Source organism: Passer domesticus, chromosome 6, assembly GCF_036417665.1.
Source record: "Passer domesticus isolate bPasDom1 chromosome 6, bPasDom1.hap1, whole genome shotgun sequence".
NCBI classification, from domain to species: Eukaryota; Metazoa; Chordata; class Aves; order Passeriformes; family Passeridae; genus Passer; species Passer domesticus.
Genome location: NC_087479.1, coordinates 71,278,044 through 71,287,165, shown reverse-complemented (window position 1 = coordinate 71,287,165; position 9,122 = coordinate 71,278,044). Strand labels below are relative to the sequence as shown.

The following is a 9,122-nucleotide window of genomic DNA, read 5'->3' as shown; positions in this document are numbered from 1 at the left end:
GGGGCCTCTCATTGCAACTGTAATACCTTAGGGCAAAGGGGACCAAGGTGAAACAGAGAAACCCCTCTGAATGCAAGGCTCTCACCCATGGCCACTTGCAGCCTCTTGCAATCCGCAGGTTTTGTTGCTATCACCCACTTCAACTGCCATTTTTTCCTTAGATCTACTCTCCAGAGAATGTTCTCTTCTCTCTTCTCCCCTGCTGGTCCTGGCTTCACCCCTTCTCCCCCCCAAATGAAACCCTCAGACCCCAGCCTCATTTTCTCTCTGGCCCTGGACCATCTTCATGGCAATGCACAGCGTTTGGAGTTCCACACAAAGACCCGTCTCTGGCCTCATTCATCAGCACTTGAAGCAAGTGTGCTCCGGCCTCTGGGAGTGCAGCTCGCTCACACGGGCTCACTGTGGACACGCCGCAATCACACAGTCATTGAGTGCACCAGAGAACCTGGCCTCTAATAAAAGGCATGAATGCCACAGCCCACCCAACCCAATGCCTTGCATGTCTCTACTTTTTCCTTCTTCTCTCATCTCTCATGTCACTTTCCCCATTTCCTCTCTCTGGCAGCTTGGCTTCTCTCTCTCCTGGCTGCAGCTTCAGCCACATGTGTGACACTGCAGGAGCAGCCTGACCCACAAGGAAGTGGGAGAGGACTCTTTGTCAGCAACTGAAGTCATAGAACAAGGGGGAATGGGATGAAACTGCAAGAGCTGGAACCCATTCCATGATGGGAAGAAGTTCTTTCCTGTCAGGGTGCTTGTCCCTGACACAGGGACCAGCGCAGAGAGGCTGTGCATACCCCATGCCCACCAACATCCAAGGCCAGCTTGGACAGGGGCCGCAGCAACCTGCTGTGCTGGGAGGCTGCTCAGCTTGGAACCAGATGGTCTTTAGGGTCCCTTCCAAGCCAAACCGTTCAAGGATTTCATCATTCCACCATGCCCACCTCCCAGTGTGGAGCGGCCCTGAAACTTCTGTGACATCACAGCTCCCACAGTGTTCCAGGTGGAACGTCCAGCACCTGGAAACCACCACAGCAGACACTCTGCCTGCTGCCAGCGCTCAGTTGACGCTCGCTCTGCGCTCTGCCCGTCAGCACTCAGCTGTTGCTGCTGCTGCCTGGCCTTTTCCTGCTGCCTGCTCTGGAGCACCAACCCCAGCAGGATGAGCACTGCTGCGCCAGTGGAGGTACAGTGTCATTCCAGGGAGGGGGCAGCCTGCTTGAGCAGGATGCAGCCATGTAGGAATGGATGGTGTGGGACAGGAACCCCACTGTGAGATTGTGCTGTCTCTTGCAGACTAACAGAGACACTGTGGTGGCGATGGAAGTGGACATGGTGCTGAATGAGGAAGAGATGATGGAGGTGGACATGGAAGACCAGGTTGAGGAGATGGAAGTTGATGAGGAGGATGACATCGAGGCGATGGAAGTGGATGAGAAGGATGAGGAGGAGCCCATGGTCCTTGGATGAAGATGGAGCCCCACAAGTAAGACAGGCAGATGCTCCCCATGCCCTGCCCACAGACACAGTGGCTGCCCTGACGCCAGGCTGGGGCTGGGCTGGATGGCCCCGCTCAGGGACACGCTGCCCGCAGGGGGCCTGGATTGTGCTGCCACAATCACCAGCCCTGGCCTGCCCTGCACTTGCCTGGGGCCACACCAGCCCTGCCAGCCCTGTCCCAGCTCCTGGGGCCCAGCTGGGCCCAGTGCTAGCAGCTGACTCCAGCTTTGCTTCTTTCTTCCTTCCAGGACTGATGCAGATGAGGGCCGTACATATTACGCCTGTGTATATATGTTTGAAAAGTTAGAATATTTTTGTAAATATGTTCTTAGGTTAGTAGTTCTCTGTAAATATGTTTTGAAGATTGTTACTCCATAGGATCCCATGGAAATATGTGCTGTAGATAGTTGTTGTTGTTGTTATAAGGATTTTTGTAATGGAAGGTGTTCTGTAAATCCTCGTGTTTACCGATCTTCGCCAAATAAATACTGCTTCTTTATAAAACTTCACTTCTCTTTCTCATTCCTTTGGGCACTGTCAGAACCCCGGACCTCCCCCTGACCATCCTAAATGATTCCAGCCCCAGCCAGGGGGCTTTAAATCCCTGGCAGGGGCTTCGGAGACCCTGGCATGTAGCCAAAGACCCCTGTGCCTTTGAATTTAACTCATAAAGCAAGTTACCACCTTTATGTCAAGAATTAAAAGTCACAACAATTTAGATAGTCTAGTAATAGTAATCACAAAGTGAACGGAAAACATTTAGAGCACTGTACACAGAGGTTTTGAACCTGGTACGAAAGAGTTTGGAATTCTCTACATAGAAGTCAAAGGTTCTAAGATAGAAAAATTTGGGCGTACCCTGTCCTTCCTCTTTCTTCTCCCTAGCATCCATATGAAAGATGATGTTAGCATCCACAAATTGGTTTCAAGTAGAAAGTCACTATCTAACATAAGTAATAGCTATTAAAACATTCTTGTAAACATAGTATAGGCAGGTTTTAATATAAAAGATAACACCAACCCGAGAGGCAAAAAGAGTGCCTTAAGCTGACCTGCCAAACAAACCTCAGCAGGCCAGACAAAAAATGTTTTAGACAAAACATAAAAATCAACCTCAAGAGCGTGCAGCACATACTTCTCAACTCTTCCTTCGACAGCTAAGTTAGAGAAAAAGAGACTTCTAACATACCTCGAAATCCTCTCAACCAAAGAAAACCCAAGAGGCACAGGCAGCGTTTGCACCGTTGGGATTTCCACTTGTTCCGGGATCCCGGGGCTGGAGCTCCCTGGGGCTGCTGCCACGGCCACCCCGCGGCTGGGGGTCCCTGTGCACAGGGGGTCCCACTGACACCACTGCTGCCGCTGGCCACTGCTGCTGCTCCTGGGCTGGGGCACAGCCGCGTCCCCAAGAGCTGAGCTCTCACCAGCACAGAGGGGGCTCTCGCTGCACTGGCCCCTGCAGCCATGCCACCAAAGCAAGGCAGGAAACTTTCAGCCACCCTTCCTGCTGCAGCCACAGCCACTCCTGGCTCCAGAGCCGCCATCAGCCCACAGGGATGCAAAATCCACTTGCCCGCTCTCAAGGCCTTGACAGCCTTGGCAACTGTGGCACCTGCATCTGGGCTGCTGCAGGGGCTGATGTTTAAGCCTTGCAGCCTCCAATGGCTCCGGGCTCAGCTTCCCACCCTGATCTGCACTGCCCTGGCTCCGCATTGCTCAAGAGACAAAAGCCAAGCCAGGGCATCCTCACCCTGCCCAAATTGCTGAATTGACTGCAGTCCTTAGGACCTTCTCCACTTTCAAAGAACCTCTTCATTTGATCACTGATTCGGCACATGTCTATGACCTAGTGCAGCGGGCCGAAAATTCCATTTTCAAAGACATTTCTAACCCCAACTAGAGCATTTGCTTTCCCCTTTCATTTCTCTTTTGTCCCACAGACAACACCCACACTATATCATGCACACAAGGTCTCATACCACCCTTCCTGCATTTATAGTAGGCAATGCTAGAGCAGATGCCTCAGCAATGCTTCTCCAAACCTGCCTACGGAATGTTTCTGACCAGGCTAGGATCCGCCACCACTTCTACCATCAAAACATTCCTGCACCGCTCAGCATCTTTAAAATTACCCAAGATCAGGCAAGATTCATGGCAGCCACCTGCCCAAATGGTCAGCAACGTGCCTTTGCTTCTGTCAGAGCTGCATTCAATCCAAGAGGACTAAAGACTCTCCAGATCGGGCAATCACACATCACACACCAAGCCCCTTTTGGGAGACTAAAATACATCCCCGTCTCAATCCACACCGACAACGCTGCGGTTTCTGCCCCTGCCCATGCTGCTGAAAAATCAAAAGATGCTATAAAACGTTCCTTTTTAGCCTTTTCCACCTTCCCTGTTCCACAGGAAATTGAAACTGATCACGGTCCTGCTTATACCTCCCACTGATTCCAACCATTTTCTGACCAGTGGGCTACAAAACATGTCACAGCCATACCACACTCTGCCACAGGACAGTCCATCGTCCAGAGGGCCCACTCTTCCATCCAAAGGATCCTTGATCAACAGAGACAGGGAGTCCACATATTATCTCCCATTGAGAGACTGGCCAAGGCCCTTGATGTGCTCAACTTTTTGAACAGCTCCCCCAGTCATCAGGCATTTTATATTTAATTGGCAGCCCAATAAAAAGAAAAGCCACCTGTCTTGATCAAAGACCCTGAATCCAAACAAATTATGGGCCCTTTCCCATTCATTACTTGGGAGGGAGGATATGCTTGTGTCTCTACAGCAGCAGGCCCAAGACGGATCCCAGCAAAAAACATCAAACTCTTCTGCCAATGTCCATGCAAACACCAGAGCCACCATCAGAAAAACAGAACAAAAGCCTATGAGAGACAGCAGCAGCCTGGAAAAGAAGAAGAAGGACAGAAGAAGATCTCCTAAGCAGTGTGGACCACACACACCAACACCAAGAGAGCTCAGACACCACTAACTGCGATATACCGCTTAACAATTGGAAAAACTGTATTCTAGCCTTGATATTTGATTCTTCTCATAAGCTGACTTCAAACCCTTGCCTTACAGAAGAGAAAGTTTAGTGGGACCAGAATTTAAGTTTCACATTGCAATCTCCCTATCTCTTTACTTTCAGGCAACCCAAGCCTCCTCCCACTACTAAATTAGCTAAAGTCAAAGGATGCTGTCCTTTCTTGCCACTGCAGCAGGAAGCTGGATGCTCCTAACTATGCCGCATGCCTTCGCATGGGTGGTTCCACAGCCAAGCCACAATTTCTTGCCCATGGCCACGCATGTCAACCTCTTCTCACATAGGGACTCAGTATACCAGAGCGGCCAGCTGCTCACAGATCAAATCAATAAGATCCAGACAAAAGGCAACAACGACTGGCTCACTGGACTTTTGAAAGACTGGGGCATGAAAGGCTGGCTTTCATCTTTAGCCAAGACTGTTTTGTGGGCTTTGTTTCTTGTATTCATTGTCTTGGTTATTCTATCCAGTTTTGCTCAACGCTTGCAAAAGTCCATGGCAGAAGCCTTCATTCTTGAGAACAAAAAGGGGGGCAGTTGTGGAGGCCCAGGGGCCTCTCATTGCAACTGTAATACCTTAGGGCAAAGGGGACCAAGGTGAAACAGAGAAACCCCTCTGAATGCAAGGCTCTCACCCATGGCCACTTGCAGCCTCTTGCAATCCGCAGGTTTTGTTGCTATCACCCACTTCAACTGCCATTTTTTCCTTATATCTACTCTCCAGAGAATGTTCTCCTCTCTCTTCTCCCCTGCTGGTCCTGGCTTCACCCCTTCTCCCCCCAGAATGAAACCCTCAGACCCCAGCCTCATTTTCTCTCTGGCCCTGGACCATCTTCATGGCAATGCACAGCGTTTGGAGTTCCACACAAAGACCCGTCTCTGGCCTCATTCATCAGCACTTGAAGCAAGTGTGCTCCGGCCTCTGGGAGTGCAGCTCGCTCACACGGGCTCACTGTGGACACGCCGCAATCACACAGTCATTGAGTGCACCAGAGAACCTGGCCTCTAATAAAAGGCATGAATGCCACAGCCCACCCAACCCAATGCCTTGCATGTCTCTACTTTTTCCTTCTTCTCTCATCTCTCATGTCACTTTCCCCATTTCCTCTCTCTGGCAGCTTGGCTTCTCTCTCTCCTGGCTGCAGCTTCAGCCACATGTGTGACACTGCAGGAGCAGCCTGACCCACAAGGAAGTGGGAGAGGACTCTTTGTCAGCAACTGAAGTCATAGAACAAGGGGGAATGGGATGAAACTGCAAGAGCTGGAACCCATTCCATGATGGGAAGAAGTTCTTTCCTGTCAGGGTGCTTGTCCCTGACACAGGGACCAGCGCAGAGAGGCTGTGCATACCCCATGCCCACCAACATCCAAGGCCAGCTTGGACAGGGGCCGCAGCAACCTGCTGTGCTGGGAGGCTGCTCAGCTTGGAACCAGATGGTCTTTAGGGTCCCTTCCAAGCCAAACCGTTCAAGGATTTCATCATTCCACCATGCCCACCTCCCAGTGTGGAGCGGCCCTGAAACTTCTGTGACATCACAGCTCCCACAGTGTTCCAGGTGGAACGTCCAGCACCTGGAAACCACCACAGCAGACACTCTGCCTGCTGCCAGCGCTCAGTTGACGCTCGCTCTGCGCTCTGCCCGTCAGCACTCAGCTGTTGCTGCTGCTGCCTGGCCTTTTCCTGCTGCCTGCTCTGGAGCACCAACCCCAGCAGGATGAGCACTGCTGCGCCAGTGGAGGTACAGTGTCATTCCAGGGAGGGGGCAGCCTGCTTGAGCAGGATGCAGCCATGTAGGAATGGATGGTGTGGGACAGGAACCCCACTGTGAGATTGTGCTGTCTCTTGCAGACTAACAGAGACACTGTGGTGGCGATGGAAGTGGACATGGTGCTGAATGAGGAAGAGATGATGGAGGTGGACATGGAAGACCAGGTTGAGGAGATGGAAGTTGATGAGGAGGATGACATCGAGGCGATGGAAGTGGATGAGAAGGATGAGGAGGAGCCCATGGTCCTTGGATGAAGATGGAGCCCCACAAGTAAGACAGGCAGATGCTCCCCATGCCCTGCCCACAGACACAGTGGCTGCCCTGACGCCAGGCTGGGGCTGGGCTGGATGGCCCCGCTCAGGGACACGCTGCCCGCAGGGGGCCTGGATTGTGCTGCCACAATCACCAGCCCTGGCCTGCCCTGCACTTGCCTGGGGCCACACCAGCCCTGCCAGCCCTGTCCCAGCTCCTGGGGCCCAGCTGGGCCCAGTGCTAGCAGCTGACTCCAGCTTTGCTTCTTTCTTCCTTCCAGGACTGATGCAGATGAGGGCCGTACATATTACGCCTGTGTATATATGTTTGAAAAGTTAGAATATTTTTGTAAATATGTTCTTAGGTTAGTAGTTCTCTGTAAATATGTTTTGAAGATTGTTACTCCATAGGATCCCATGGAAATATGTGCTGTAGATAGTTGTTGTTGTTGTTATAAGGATTTTTGTAATGGAAGGTGTTCTGTAAATCCTCGTGTTTACCGATCTTCGCCAAATAAATACTGCTTCTTTATAAAACTTCACTTCTCTTTCTCATTCCTTTGGGCACTGTCAGAACCCCGGACCTCCCCCTGACCATCCTAAATGATTCCAGCCCCAGCCAGGGGGCTTTAAATCCCTGGCAGGGGCTTCGGAGACCCTGGCATGTAGCCAAAGACCCCTGTGCCTTTGAATTTAACTCATAAAGCAAGTTACCACCTTTATGTCAAGAATTAAAAGTCACAACAATTTAGATAGTCTAGTAATAGTAATCACAAAGTGAACGGAAAACATTTAGAGCACTGTACACAGAGGTTTTGAACCTGGTACGAAAGAGTTTGGAATTCTCTACATAGAAGTCAAAGGTTCTAAGATAGAAAAATTTGGGCGTACCCTGTCCTTCCTCTTTCTTCTCCCTAGCATCCATATGAAAGATGATGTTAGCATCCACAAATTGGTTTCAAGTAGAAAGTCACTATCTAACATAAGTAATAGCTATTAAAACATTCTTGTAAACATAGTATAGGCAGGTTTTAATATAAAAGATAACACCAACCCGAGAGGCAAAAAGAGTGCCTTAAGCTGACCTGCCAAACAAACCTCAGCAGGCCAGACAAAAAATGTTTTAGACAAAACATAAAAATCAACCTCAAGAGCGTGCAGCACATACTTCTCAACTCTTCCTTCGACAGCTAAGTTAGAGAAAAAGAGACTTCTAACATACCTCGAAATCCTCTCAACCAAAGAAAACCCAAGAGGCACAGGCAGCGTTTGCACCGTTGGGATTTCCACTTGTTCCGGGATCCCGGGGCTGGAGCTCCCTGGGGCTGCTGCCACGGCCACCCCGCGGCTGGGGGTCCCTGTGCACAGGGGGTCCCACTGACACCACTGCTGCCGCTGGCCACTGCTGCTGCTCCTGGGCTGGGGCACAGCCGCGTCCCCAAGAGCTGAGCTCTCACCAGCACAGAGGGGGCTCTCACTGCACTGGCCCCTGCAGCCATGCCACCAAAGCAAGGCAGGAAACTTTCAGCCACCCTTCCTGCTGCAGCCACAGCCACTCCTGGCTCCAGAGCCGCCATCAGCCCACAGGGATGCAAAATCCACTTGCCCGCTCTCAAGGCCTTGACAGCCTTGGCAACTGTGGCACCTGCATCTGGGCTGCTGCAGGGGCTGATGTTTAAGCCTTGCAGCCTCCAATGGCTCCGGGCTCAGCTTCCCACCCTGATCTGCACTGCCCTGGCTCCGCATTGCTCAAGAGACAAAAGCCAAGCCAGGGCATCCTCACCCTGCCCAAATTGCTGAATTGACTGCAGTCCTTAGGACCTTCTCCACTTTCAAAGAACCTCTTCATTTGATCACTGATTCGGCACATGTCTATGACCTAGTGCAGCGGGCCGAAAATTCCATTTTCAAAGACATTTCTAACCCCAACTAGAGCATTTGCTTTCCCCTTTCATTTCTCTTTTGTCCCACAGACAACACCCACACTATATCATGCACACAAGGTCTCATACCACCCTTCCTGCATTTATAGTAGGCAATGCTAGAGCAGATGCCTCAGCAATGCTTCTCCAAACCTGCCTACGGAATGTTTCTGACCAGGCTAGGATCCGCCAACACTTCTACCATCAAAACATTCCTGCACCGCTCAGCATCTTTAAAATTACCCAAGATCAGGCAAGATTCATGGCAGCCACCTGCCCAAATGGTCAGCAACGTGCCTTTGCTTCTGTCAGAGCTGCATTCAATCCAAGAGGACTAAAGACTCTCCAGATCGGGCAATCACACATCACACACCAAGCCCCTTTTGGGAGACTAAAATACATCCCCGTCTCAATCCACACCGACAACGCTGCGGTTTCTGCCCCTGCCCATGCTGCTGAAAAATCAAAAGATGCTATAAAACGTTCCTTTTTAGCCTTTTCCACCTTCCCTGTTCCACAGGAAATTGAAACTGATCACGGTCCTGCTTATACCTCCCACTGATTCCAACCATTTTCTGACCAGTGGGCTACAAAACATGTCACAGCCATACCACACTCTGCCACAG

The 9,122-nt window shown here is 50.9% G+C and overlaps 2 long non-coding RNA genes across 2 annotated transcripts; both read left to right on the top strand.

Moving 5' to 3' along the window:
• Nucleotides 1-1,072: 1,072 nt before the first annotated feature.
• LOC135302245 (uncharacterized) lies at nt 1,073-2,584 on the top strand. Its single transcript, XR_010363948.1, has 3 exons — nt 1,073-1,189; nt 1,300-1,489; nt 1,752-2,584. It is a non-coding gene; the product is annotated as an uncharacterized LOC135302245 (long non-coding RNA).
• Nucleotides 2,585-6,176: 3,592 nt separating this feature from the next.
• Nucleotides 6,177-7,688, top strand: LOC135302244 (uncharacterized). The gene is made up of 3 exons (XR_010363947.1): nt 6,177-6,293; nt 6,404-6,593; nt 6,856-7,688. It is a non-coding gene; the product is annotated as an uncharacterized LOC135302244 (long non-coding RNA).
• The last annotated feature ends 1,434 nt before the right edge of the window (nt 7,689-9,122 follow it).